Source organism: Mobula birostris, chromosome 10 (genome assembly GCF_030028105.1).
Source record: "Mobula birostris isolate sMobBir1 chromosome 10, sMobBir1.hap1, whole genome shotgun sequence".
NCBI classification, from domain to species: Eukaryota; Metazoa; Chordata; class Chondrichthyes; order Myliobatiformes; family Myliobatidae; genus Mobula; species Mobula birostris.
Genome location: NC_092379.1, coordinates 55,347,059 through 55,361,029, shown reverse-complemented (window position 1 = coordinate 55,361,029; position 13,971 = coordinate 55,347,059). Strand labels below are relative to the sequence as shown.

The 13,971-nt window shown below is 40.4% G+C and overlaps 1 protein-coding gene across 3 annotated transcripts in view; it reads left to right on the top strand.

Moving 5' to 3' along the window:
* The window catches only part of LOC140204056 (syntaxin-3-like), a 131,453-nt gene that overhangs the window by 63,013 nt on the left and 54,469 nt on the right, over positions 1 to 13,971 (top strand). The window contains exon 3 of one of the 3 annotated variants that reach the window (XM_072270308.1): positions 8,033 to 8,052. The exons of the other annotated variants lie outside the window; for them this stretch is intronic. The gene's annotated coding sequence lies outside the window, so the exon portion shown is untranslated. Of the gene's footprint in view, positions 1 to 8,032; positions 8,053 to 13,971 lie in introns of those variants that run through there. 3 annotated transcript variants of the gene reach the window in all.

Genomic DNA, 13,971 nt, shown 5'->3' with positions numbered 1-13,971 from the left:
GGCCATCTTTATGGGGAATGGAAGTGTATAAGGATTGGACATCCATAGTGAAAATGAAGCGGTCAGGACCGGGGAACTGGAAGTTATTGAAGAGGTGGAGGGCATGGGATGTATCCTGGATGTAGGTGGGGAGGGACTGAACTATGGGTGACAAAATGGATCTCCCATTTGCCACCCACTTCAACTCTGCTTCATATTCCCATTTGGATATGTCCATACATGGCCTCCTCTACTGCCATGATGAGGCTAAACTCAGGTTGGAGGAGCAACACCTCATATACCGTCTGGGTAGTCTCCAGCCCCTTGGTATGAACATTGAATTCTCCAACCTCTGGTAATTCCCTCCCCCTCCCTTCCTCTATCCCTATTTCACTCTGCCCCCTCCCTCAGCTGCCTATCACCTCCCTCATGGTTCCACCTCCTCTACTACCCATTGTGTTTTCCCTTACCCCTTCTTCACCTTTCCTGCCTATCCCCTCCCTGCTTCCTCTCCCCCACCCCTTTATCTTTCCCCTTACTGGTTTTTCACCTGGAACCTACCAGCCTTCTCCTTCCCACCCTCCCCCCACCTTCTTTATAGGGCCTCTGCCCCTTCCCTCTTCAGTCCTGTCAAAGAGTTCCGGCCCGAAACGTTGACTGATCGTTTCCACGGATGCTGAGTTCCTCCAGTGTGTTGTGAGTGTTGCATTTGTACTGTCCATCTGAAACAGCATCTTGACATAGGTGATTGTGCTGTCCTTGTGACAGCAGCATCTGTGTAACAGCATCCTGACTGTGTCTGTGTCTGTGATAGCAGCATTTGTAAAACATCATCTTGATGTCTGCGTTTGTGCTGTCCCTGTGATAAGAGCATCTTGACATAGGCGTTTGTGCTGTCCTCTTGATAGCAGCATCTGTGAAACAGCATCTTGACATAGGCGTGTCATGGTCCGGTCCGTGTAGTCCGTGTTCCGGTTCGTGGTCCGGTCCGTGTATTCTAGACTCCGGGTCTTCTGGCTGTCCCTTGTTTCAGTTGGGCTTAACCATAGGCACCTGATGTTTGTCTTGGGGTTGGGAATATAAGTGTCCCTGGGTTTGAGTGTGGTTGCTGGGTTGGAGTTCTAAGGGGAGTGGGAGTTTGAGAGATGACTGGAGTTCTGCCTGCAGTGTTTTGCTTTGGATTTTTGCTGGTGTTTTGGAGGATGCTGGTGGTTGGCTAAGCAACTAGCCTGTGAATGGATAGAGGATGGCAGGAGGAAGTGAAAATTTGGGAAGTGAGTTAGAGATGGAAGGTAGTGGGAAAGAGGAATGGAGTGTAAAGAGTAAGAAAGGAAAACAGAGGTATGAGCAGTCAAATTCTGAGGGGTTGGGGATGATTGAAAAAGGATAGCAAAAGAATGGAAAGAATATGAGATTCAAGCAATTATAAAACTGAGTGAAGATGGGGCATCTTTTCGGGATTGGAACCTGATTCATTTGATGAGGGTAATCAGCAAACTTACAGGTGAAGTCAAAAGAGTCAAGGTATTATGAAATAGATCGCTATTAGTGATTTGTCAGGATAGTGCTCAGCAAGACAAATTGATAAGATTAAATAAAATAGATGGCAAAAAAGTACAATGCTCAATACTTGACAATAGAAAGTGCACTAGAGGAGTTATTTTGGGGATACCAACAGAAGTTACCTTGGATGAGATTAAACAGAACATAAAAGGAGCAAAAATTATTGAGCCCAAATGTTTGAAAGATACAAGAGACAGAAAAAAGTGTGATAGTTTATTGGTGATGATTAATTTTGACTTAAGTTTATTTAGGGCATATGTGTTATGAGGTCAGAATATATATACCACTGCCTTTAAAATGTTTTAAATGTCAGAAATTTGGGCATATTGTGGCAGTCTGCAGAGGGAAACAAAGATGTGGGAGATGCGCTGGAGAACATGAACATGGGAAGCGTGAGGCAGGAGCTAGGCTGAAATGTTGCAGTTGTGGTGAGGAACACAGTGCAGTTTATCGAGGGTGCATTATTAACAAGAAGGCAGCTGAGATACAATATGTTAAAGTAACTCAAGGGATTAGTTGCGCCAAGGCAGTGAAAGCTTTTGCTGAAAAGGAGGAAGCTTCTAAGCAAACAAATACAGGGAATAATAAACCGGTGAACTGTGAGGGCTGTAATATGATAAATAAGGACAGACTAATAATGAATAGAAAAGATTTTGTACTGGTTATGGTAGATGCAATTAACTGTTCAGTGCAAACAGACAAAAGAACAGAAAAAATTAAAATTATAGTCAAGTCTGCAGAAAAATATCTTGGTATTACAGGGAAGCAGTTGAAAAAACGCTGAATGGAGGATCAAACAGTTCACAGGCAGGGGAGGCTGGATCTTAATGGCAATAATAGACAATAGGTGCAGGAGTAGGCCATTCAGCCCTTTGAGCCAGCACCATGATCATGGCTGATCATCCACTATCAGTATCCAGTTCCTGCCTTATCCCCATAACCTTTGATTCCACTATCTTTAAGAGCTCTAGCCATCTCTTTTTTTGAAAGTATGGCAATATATGTATATGTGTGTATATATATATATATTATTGCAGTGGAATGCAAGGAGTCTTATCACAAATGGTCAAGAATTTAAGAAATATGTATCAGAACTTGAGGAAAAACCTCAGATTCTATGCATACAAGAAACATGGTTGAAACCACAATTAGATTTTGGTTTACAAGGATATACAGCAATTAGGAGGGATAGAAGCAATGGTGGAGGGGTAGCAATATTTATAGCCAGTAGGATAAGATATAATATAGTCAACATAGGGCAGAAGTATGAATCAATAATAATCAAAATATGGATAGGCAGAGAAAGCTTGGTAATAATAAATTATTATAATCCATGTAGAAGACTAAGCAAAGATACATTAAATAAAGTGGGTGGTAGGATGCAAGGGAAAATAATATGGTGTGGGGATTTCAATGGACACAGTACACTATGGGGATGTAAAAATGTGGATGAAAACGGATTAGTGATAGAAGAATTTCTAGATGATGAAAAACTGGTATGTATAAATAATGGAGAAGGTACGAGATATAATATATCCCAAAACACATAAACTGCAATAGACTTAACATTTGTAAGTAGAGAATTAGCAGAAATCAGTACTTGGAACGTATTAAAACAAACTACAGTAGGAAGTGATCATTATCCCTTACTCACAAAGATTCAGGTTAAAATAGAACAAAATATAGGATCTAGCGTGTCAAGGTGGAAACTAAATAAAGTAGAGTGGGAGATGTTTCAAAAAGGAAGTGAAGTAAGATGCAGAAAGATTTTAGATGAAAATATATCAGATATTAGAAGAAATGAATGATAAATTTGTCACAACAATTACAAATTCAGCAGAAGAAATAATTCTGAAAAGTAAAGGTACAGGAAAGAGGAAAAATATTCCATGATGGAATTGTGAGCATTTAAAATGTTAAAAAGACAACATTCGGTAGAAACATTAATACAATATAAAAGCACAAGCATGAGTTCGGAAAACAATCAGACAAGCAAAGTGAACATTTTGGAGACAGTATTGTAACAAAATTGCAAGAGAAACTCAACTGTCCAAAATATGGGGCATGATAAGGAAAATGAATGGTATAAGAAGTAGTAAAGAGATTCCTGTGCTAAAAAGTAAGGACAAAATAGCAATTAACAATGTAGAAAAAGTAGCAATATTGGCAAAAACTTTTGTAAACGTACATAGCTCGGAGAATTTGACGGTCGAGGCTAGACAGCAAAGGGAGGAGAGGCTTAAGCAAAATTCTGGAATACGGACAAAAGAGCAACATCAGAAGAAGTGCTGGATACACCTATTAGCATAACAGAAATAGAAAGAGACATTATGAATGTGTGGCCAACTTCTCCTGGGAAGGATCAAGTATGGGGTATAATGCTGAAGCATTTATCAAGAAGTGCACTTCTAGTTCTACAGAGACTGTTTAATAAAATATTGGAAATAAGTAAACTACCAACTGCATGGAAACATTCTGTTATTGTTCCAGTATTAAAACTGGTAAAGATTCATTAGACCCAACAAATTATAGACCAATTGCACTAACTTCACTGATAGGCTTACATACTTTCTAGAAAAAAAAATCTTATTTCTCCCTACCAAAGCGGTTTTCATAAAGGAAGAACTACAGTAGATTCAATACTTAGCTTGGAATCTGAAATTAGGAAGGCTCAAACAAATAAAGAAATGGTCCTGGTGGTATTTTTTGACGTAGAAAAGGCATACAATATGCTCTGGAAAGAGGGAGTGTTAATTAAATTGAAAGAACTAGGGGTGGAAAGAAAATTATATAATTGGGTTCTAGACTTTCTTTTTGGTCAAACAATTCAAGTCAAGGTGGAAACAGAGTACTCCAGGACATACTTGGTTGAAAACGGAACACCACAAGGTAGTGTCTGCAGTCCATTACTATTTTCCATAGCGATAAATGACATATTTGCGCAAGTTGAACAGAGTGTGGGGGAACTCTTATATGCAGATGATGGGGCTTTATGGGCGAGGGGAAGAAATTTAATTTATATACAAAGGAAAATGCAAGATGCAATAAATAAAGTGGAGGAGTGGGCAAATAAATGGGGTTTCAAATTGTCTACAAGTAAGTCGCAAGTGATATGTTTCTCAAGAAGTCACAAACCAGTTTCTGTGAAATTATATGAACAAAAATTAGAGCAGGTAAAGGTAATTTGGTTCCTTGGTTTGTTATTTGATGAGAAACTTACATGAAAAAAGCAAATCAAGAAAATTATAAACAAATGTAAAAAAAACTTATTGAGGGGTCTTGCCGGACAGGATATTGCTATTAAATATTTATCAAGCTTTAATGAGGGCTACATTGGATTATGGAAGTGTAGCTTACATGTCAGCTGCAGAAAGTAATTTAAAAATGCTGGATGTTGAGCAAGCTCAGGCCCTCAGGATATGTAGTGGTGTATTCAGAACATCACCTATATCAGCTCTTCAAGTCGAAATGGGGAAATGCCATGAAGACTTAGAAGAATAAAGCTAATGCTAAATTACTGGGTTAACATCATGGGACATAACTACTCACATCCAGCTCAAGCTATATTGAAAGACTGCTGGGAACATAATCAGTCAAGTTATAATAGCTTTGGATGGATCGGGGATGCAGCAGCACAGAAATATGGTCTCCACAAAATGAAATATAGCCCTGCTGTTCCAATATCTGATGTTCCTCCATGGCTCTTTACAATGCATACAGTAGATAGAAACCAGCAACAACTTTTAAAAAAGAAGTCTAACTATGGAATCAAACTGGTAGTACAAGAATATATAGACTCTCATTTTAGAAACGAACTTGTAATATTTATGGATAGATCTGGCCACACGGGTATTGCAGTCTACATTCCTCAGTGCAAAACTAGTATCAGGAAAAGAACATCAAACCATTTATCAGTGTATACAACAGAATTAATGGCAATATTGAGTGCATTATCTTGGATAGAAGAAAATAATATCAAAAAGGCTGTAATCTGTTCAGACAGTTATTAACTGCATTAACCTCGATCAAATCAAGAAAATCAGAAAGTAGGCAGGATATTTCATTGGAGATTTTATGCAAGTTATATACACTGACCAAAAATGGGGTAGAAGTCAGCTTTCTTTGGGTTCCTGCTCATTGTGGAGTGGAGGGTAATGAAAAGTGGATAGTATAACTAAACAATCGCACAAATCGTCTATAATAGAGGTCCAGATCTCTCTTAGCAAAGCGGAAGTCAAGACCGTTATTAAAACACGTATTGAGGAGACATGGCAGAAGCATTGGGATGAGAGTGAAACAGGGAGACAACTGTACAAAATACAGAGGCAAGTCAGATACAAAAGATTATCGAGTGGATACGGAAAGACAGAAGTGATCATCAGTCGTTTGAGAATTGGACACACTAATCTTAATTGCACATTACACAGAATAGGGAAACATCCAACTGGGTTGTGTGAATACTGTAATCAACCAGAAACAGTTGAACATGTTTTGATAAAATGTCAGAAGTGTCAAAAAGAAAGAGTGAAGATGGTGGGAGCACTTAAAATAAACAAAAAAAAACTGATGTGGGTATAGAAGACATTTTAAGTGGGAAATCAAGAGGAATACGGATCCATATTATGAAGTATTTGGGAGTCTCCGGTTTATTATATAGGATATAGGGAATGCAATTCTTTTCTCTTCTCCTGTTTATCTAACGATCCACACTCCAGTCTAGCAGGTTGGCGGTAATGCACCTTAAAGCTGGTTTGCCAACCACCATAAAACAACACAAGAAGAAGAAGAAGCGTGGTTGCTGGTTTGTCTTGTCAGTATCCTGTCCTTGCCTCCATGGGGTAAGTCAGGCTGTCACCCTGTGGTTGGGTCTGTCCCTTCCAGTCCTTGCCTCCGTTGGGTAAGCCAGGCTGTCTTTGCTGTTACCCTGAGGCTAGACTGTTCCCTTCCCTTCCCCTTCCTTCTGAAGCCTTGCTTGCAACCTGTGTCAGGAGCCTTGCCTGCAACCTTGTCAAGTTCTACCACCGAAGCAAGACCGGAGCCTTGCTGTGTCAAGATAAGGAATTGTCTATTGTTGACTTGGAACCATCTCTGTGTCCACGCCTTCGCTAGGTAGGTCCGGCCTTTTGCCGTTACCTAGTGTTGGGAACTGTCTTGTCGTGTTCAGCATTCTGTGTAGAGCCCTGGCCCCAAGTCCTGTTCCAGGGAGGCATCCCGGCTCTGTGTTCCATGTCCCTGTGTTCCTGTCTCTCAAGTCCAAGGGTCTGTGTTCCCGTGCTCTCGACCAAGGCTCTGTGTTCCTGCCCTCCCCAAGACCAAGGTTCTGTGTTCTGCGTTCCTGTCATCCCAAATCCAAGGTTCTGAGATTCCTGTCATCCCAAGTCCAAGGCAGGGCTGTTCCTGAGTACCAAGTCAAGACTTCATGTTCTCTTCCTTTTTCAATCTTTTTATTAAGTTTCAGATTAATATACATAATGATATTAATGATACAAAGAGATCGGTATAACATTGATAATGGTTAACATATACAAGCATAATTTGAGTAAAATGTATAATTCAAGTCTCCCAATCTCTAAGTAATTGAACATGAAAAAAGAATTTTATAAAGAACACCTAAACTAAAAAAAACAAAGAAAAACAAAACTGGGATATCCTATTCCTTTGGATGAGAACATTATTTGTCATTAACTCCGCTCCTCCATAGATAAACAAAAGATTATTAAAAAAGAAAAGGTTCTGAAAGGGACAACTTACATCATATGAAAATGTTGAATAAACGGTCTCCAGGTTTCTTCATATTTAACTGAAGAATCAACCATACCACACCTAGTTTTTTCCAGGTTTAAACATAATATAGTTTGAGAAAACCATTGAAAAGTAGTAGGAGGATCAGAATCTTTCCATTTAAGTAAGATGGATCTTTTAGCTATTAGTGTAACAAATGCAATCAAAGGGCAAGCTGAGAAAGATAAATAACCAACATCTGTCACTGGTAATCCAAAAATTGTAGTAATAAGGTGAGGTTTTAAATTAATATGCAAAACTGTTGAAATAATATCAAAAATATCTTTCCAATATTTATCTAAAAGAGGGCAAGACCAAAACATAGGTGTCAGAGAGGCCACCTCAGAATTACATCTGTCACACACAGGATTTATATGTCGGTAAAAACGAACTAATTTATCCTTAGACATATGAGCCCTATGGACTATTTTAAATTGTATCAGTGTATGTCCAGCACACATCGAGGAAGTATTAACTAGTTGAAGAATTTTCTCCCATTTCTCTATAGGTAAAGATACCTGAAGTTCTCTTTCCCATTCATTTTTTATTTTATCAGATTTACCTAGATGTATTTTCGTAATTAAATCATACAAAACTGCTATTAAGCACTTCTGATAGGGATTTAAACCTAAAATTTTTTCTGTAATATTAGTTGGGTGAAATATTGGAAAGTTAGGTAAAATACCATTCAAAAACTTCTAATCTACAGATATCAGAAAAGGCGGGAGGAGAAGATGGCAGCGCGACACAGCGCTTGCAGCTCTCTGGTGAAATGATATCATATCTGTTAAATAGGGTACAGTGCACAATTCTGATTTGATGGAGACAGCCATGAGAAGCACGGAGGAACGTCTGCAGAAACCTCTGAAATGCCCGGTTCGCTGCCGCTGCTACTGTGCGATCGAGAATCTCCAGAGGGAAGGCCCCAAAATCCTCGGCTTTGCCTGCTGCTGGCAGCAGGAGCCGGGGTCGAAGCACTCAGCAGAGATGGTGCTCGGTGCTCGGTGTCAGAGGGCTGGTCGGAGACTCGAAGTTTTCGGACGGACTCACAGTCGGGAGGGAGAGTTTTCTTCCCTCTCCCGTCTGCGTGAGATGTGGGACTTTTGAGAGACTTTGAACATTTTTTACCGTGCCCATGTCCTGTTCTTCATCAAGTTATGGTATTGCTTGCACTGTTGTAACTATATGTTATAATTATGTGGTTTTTGTCAGTTTTTCAGTCTTGGTCTGTCCTGTGTTTCTGTGATATCACACTGGAGGAATATTATATCATTTCTTAACGTATGCATTACTAAATGGCAATAAAAGAGGACTGTGTGTCCTCATAATCTAATCTAATGTAAAAACAAATGTGTACTATGCAACTTATATTTATTAGATAATTGTTCAAATGACATGAAACAATTATCCATGGATAAATCACGAAAGCATGCTATTCCCCTTGTTTTCCATAAGGAAAAAGCTTGATCAATTCTAGAAGTTTGAAAGAAAATATTAGATATAATAGGACTAGATAAAATAAATTCATTCAATCCAAAAAAATTGTGAAATTGAAGCCATATTCATATTGTATGTTTAATTATTGAATTAATTATTTGTTTATTCAGTTTGGTTAATGCAAAGGGGAGCGATGGTCCTAAAATAGAAACTAATGAGAACCGCTGCACAGTCTCACCCTCCAAGTTCACCCATTGTGGACAATGAGTTTCATCCCAATCTTGCCTCCAAAACATTAAATATCGGATATTAATTGTCCAATAATAAAATCTAAAATTCGGCAATGCTAAACCACTGTCCTTTTTGGATTTCTGTAGATATTTCTTACTCAATCTAGGATTTTTATTCTGCCATAGATATGAAGGAATTTTAGAATCAATAATATCAAGGAAGGATTTAGAGATAAAAATTGGTACCATTTGAAATAAATACAGAAATTTAGGTAAAACAGTCATTTTAATAGCATTAATTTGACCAATCAATGATAGGGACAGTGGGGACCATTCAGTAAACAATTGTTTAACATGGTCATTTAAGGGTAGAAAGTTAACTTTAAATAGATCTTTATAATTTTTAGTAATATTGACACCCAAATAAGTGAAATAATCAGTAATTAATTCAAACGGTAATTGTCTGTAAATTGGAACTTGCATATTTAATGGACGAAGCTCACTCTTATTAAGATTTAGTTTATAACCAGAAAAACTACTAAACTGAGCTAGCAGTGATAAAACTGCTGGTATGGATTTCTCTGGGTTAGAGATATTTAGTAACAAGTCATCTGGATACAATGATAACTCAAGCGTCTCCTTCCCACGAGTAATTCCAAATATATTGGATGAATCACAAAAGGCAATTGCCATGGGTTCCAAAGCTATATCAAATAACAAAGAAATCAACGGACAACCCTGTCTAGTACCTCTGAAAAGGCTAAAAAAGGGGTATCTCTGATTATTGGTAACTACAGAAGCCAAAGGTGAATGAGATATCAATTCAATTCAAGAAATAAATTTGGAGCAAAAGTTGAATCTTTCAAGCACATTGAATAAATATTTCCATTCAACTCTGTCAAATGCCTTCATATAACCATATGGCAATTACAGCACGGAAACAGGCCATCTTGGCCCTTCTAGTCTATGCCAAACTCTTACTCTCACCTAGTCCCACCGACCTGCACTCAGCCCATAACCCTCCATTCCTTTCCTGTCCATATATCTATCCAATTTAACTTTAAACAACAACATCGAACCTGCCTCAACCACTTCTGCTGGAAGCTCGTTCCACACAGCTACCACTCTCTGAGTAAAGAAGTTCCCCCTCATGTTACCCCTAAACTTTTGTCCTTTAACTCTCAACTCATGTCCTCTTGTTTGAATCTCTCCCATTCTCAATGGAAAAAGCCTATCCACGTCAACTCTATCAATCCCCCTCATAATTTTGAACACCTCTATCAAGTCCCCCTCAACCTTCTATGCTCCAAAGAATGAAGACCTAACTTGTTCAACCTTTCTCTGTAACTTAGGAGATGAAACCCAGGCAATATTTTAGTAAACCTCCTCTGTACTTTCTCAATTTTGTTGACATCTTTCCTATAATTCGGTGACCAGAACTGTACACAATACTCCAAATTTGGCCTTACCAATGCCTTATACAATTTCAACATTACATCCCAACTCCTATACTCAATACTCTGATTAATAAAGGCCAACATACCAAAAGCTTTCTTCACCACCCTATCCACATGAGATTCCACCTTCAGGGAACTATGCACCATTATCCCTAAATCCAATCTGACACACAGTTATCCACCACTACTCTCTGGCATCTCCCATCCAGCCGCTGCTGAATCCATTTTACTACTTCGATATTAATGCCTAACGATTGAACCTTCCTAACTAACCTTCCGTGTGGAACCTTGTCAAAGGCCTTACTGAAGTCCATATAGATAACATCCACCGCTTTACTCTCGTCAACTTTCTTAGTAACCTCATCAAAAAATTCAGTAAGATTTGTCAAACGTGATCTTCCATGCACAAATCCATGTTGACTGTTCCTAATCAGACCCTGTGTATCCAGATAATTATATATACCATCTCTAAGAATAATTTCCATCAATTTACCCGCCACTGACGTCAAACTCACAGGCTGATAATTGCTAGGTTTACTCTTAGAAACCTTTTTAAACAATGGGACGACATTAGCAATACGACAATCCTTCGGCACTATCCCCGCTTCTAATGACATTTGAAATATTTCTGTCCGAGCCCCTGCTATTTCCACACTAACTTCTCTCAAGGTCCTAGGGAATATCTTGTCCAGACTTGGAGACTTAACCACTTTTATATTCCTTAAAAGCGCAAGTACATCCTCTTCTTTAATCGTCATACTTTCCATAACTACCCTTCTTGTTTCCCTTACCTTACACATTCAATATCCTTCTCCTTAGTGAATTCCAAAGAAAAGAAATTGTTCAAAATTTCCCCCATCTCTTTTGGCTCCGCACATAGCCGTCCACACTGATTCTCTAAGGAACTAATTTTATCCCTCACTATCCTTTTGCTATTAACATAACTGTAGAAACCCTTTGGATTTATTTTCATCTTACTTGCCAAAGCAGCCTCATATCTTCTTTTAGCTTTTCTAATTTCTTTCTTAAGATTCTTTTTACATTCTTTATTTTCCTCATGCTCCTCATTAACTCCAAGCTGCCTATATTTATTGAAGATCCCTCTCTTTTTCCGAACCAAGTTTCCAACATCCCTTGAAAACCATGGCTCTCTCAAACTTTTAACCTTTCCTTTCAGCCTAACAGGAACACAAAGATCCTGCACCCTCAAAATTTCACCTTTAAATGACCTCCATTTCTCTATTACATCCTTCCCATAAAACAAAATGTCCCAATCCACTCCTTCTAAATCCTTTCTCATGTCCTCAAAGTTAGCCTTTCTCCAATCAAAAATCTCAATCCGAGGTCCAGTCCTATCCTTCTCCATATTTATATTGAAACTAATGGTATTGTGATCACTGGACCCAAAGTGCTCCCCAACACATACCTCTGTCACCTGCCCTATCTCATTCCCTAACAAGAGATCCAACACTGCCCCTTCTCTAGTTGGTACCTCTATGTATTGCTCCAAAAAACTATCTTGCACACATTTGACAAACTCCAAACCACCCAGCCCTTTTTACTGGCTTCCCAGTCTGTGTGTGGAAAATTAAGATCTCCCACAATCACAACCTTGTGCTTACTACAAATATCTGTTATCTCTTTGCAAATTTGCTCCTCCAGTTCTCGGTTCCCATTAGGTGGTCTATAATACACCCCTATAAGCGTCACTACACTTTTCCTATTCCTCAATTCCACCCAAATAGCCTCTCTAGACGAGTCCACTAATCTATCCTGGCAGAGCACCGCCGTTATATTTTCTCTGACAAGCAATGCAACACCTCCCCCTCTTGCCCCTCCTACTCTATCATACCTGAAGCAACGAAATCCTTGAATATTTAGTTGCCAATCATACCCCTCCTGCAACCACGTTTCACTAATAGCTACAACATCATATTTCCGGCTATCAATCCAGGCTCTAAGCTCATTCACCTTTCGTACAATGCTCCTAGCATTAAAATAGATGCATTTAAGAAACTCTCCACCTCCTACTCTCTGTTTATCCTTAATGGAGCAAACAACTTCGTTACCTTTCGTGTTCTCCTCCTGTCCATGTGCCTTGTCCTATGCAAGAGTTCCCTCGTCTTGCCCAGGAGTCTCTTGTTCTGTCCTGTAGCCTCGCCTAGTCCTGTCTCCCAAGTCCATGTCCTTACTTCGCCTAGTTCCGGAGTCCGAGCCCGAGTCAAGACCCAGGTTCTGGTTCCTTGTCCAGTCTCTGGCTTGGAGTCTGAACCCAAGGCTCGCCATGTCCTCGCCTCGAAGAACCCAAGCCTTGTCACGTCCTTGCCTCAAAGAACCCAAGCCTCGTCATGTCCTCACCTCGCAGAATCCAAGCCATGAAGAACCCAAACCATGTCCAGTCCTGTAGCCACGCCATATCTTCGCCTAGTTCTGGGATCTGAGCCCGAGTCAAGACCCAGATTCTGGGTCCTTGTCCAGTCTCTGGCTCAGAGTCCAAGTCCAGGCTCCTAGTTCCCAGTTCCTTGTCCAGGTCCTGCTTGCCTAGCCAATATCCTAGCCCAAGTCTGTGTTATTGTCCCAGCTCTCTAGTCAAGTCCTCTTCGTAGTCCTTCACTGTCTGTGTCTTGCATTTGGGTCCGCTCACCAGTGCCCCCCACGTATGACAGAATGAACCAGCCATACATGGACCCAACAACGCAGACACTGCCGTCTAACTCTCGTCATCCTGAGTTTCCTCCTGATTGTATACCCCCCGCACCCGCCCAGGTCGTCATTAGTCCTGAAGAGCCTGTTCGGTCGCCCGGAGAATTCCATAGAGGGAGGGGGGGGGAAATACTGTCATGGTCCGGTCCGTGAAGTCTGTGTTCTGGCTCACGATCCGGTTCATGGACTCCAGACTCCGGGACTTCTGGCTGTCCCTTATTTCAGTTGGCCTTAATCATGAGCACCTGATGGTCGTCTTGGGGCTGGGAGTATAGGTGGCCCTGGGTTCGAGTGTGGTTGCTGGTTTGTCTTGTCAGTATCCTGTCCTCACCTCTGTGGGGTAAGTCAGGCCTTCTTTGTTGTTAAGCTACAGTTGGATCTGTCCCTTCCTGTCCTTGCTTCCATTGGGTAAGCCAGGCTATCTTTGCTGTTACCCTGAAGCTGTACTGTTCCCTTCCCTTCTCCTTCCTTCTGGAGCCTTGCCCTGCAACCTATGTCTGGAGCCTTGCCTGCAACTTTGTCAAATTCTACCACCGGAGTGAGACCGGAGCCTTGCTGTGTCAAGATAAGAAATTGTCTCTGTGTCCACACCTTCGCTAGGTAGGTCTGACCGTTTGCTGCTACCTGGTGTTGGGAACCGTCTGGTCGTGTTCAGCATTCTGTGTAGAGCCCTGGCCCTAAGTCCTGTTCCCAAGGAGGTGTCCCAGCTCTGTGTTCCTGTCCTCCCCAAGATCAAGGCTCTGTGCTCCTGTCCTTCCCAAGATCAAGGCTCTGTGTTCTGCATTCTTATCGTCCCAAGTCCAATGATCTGAGGTTCCTGT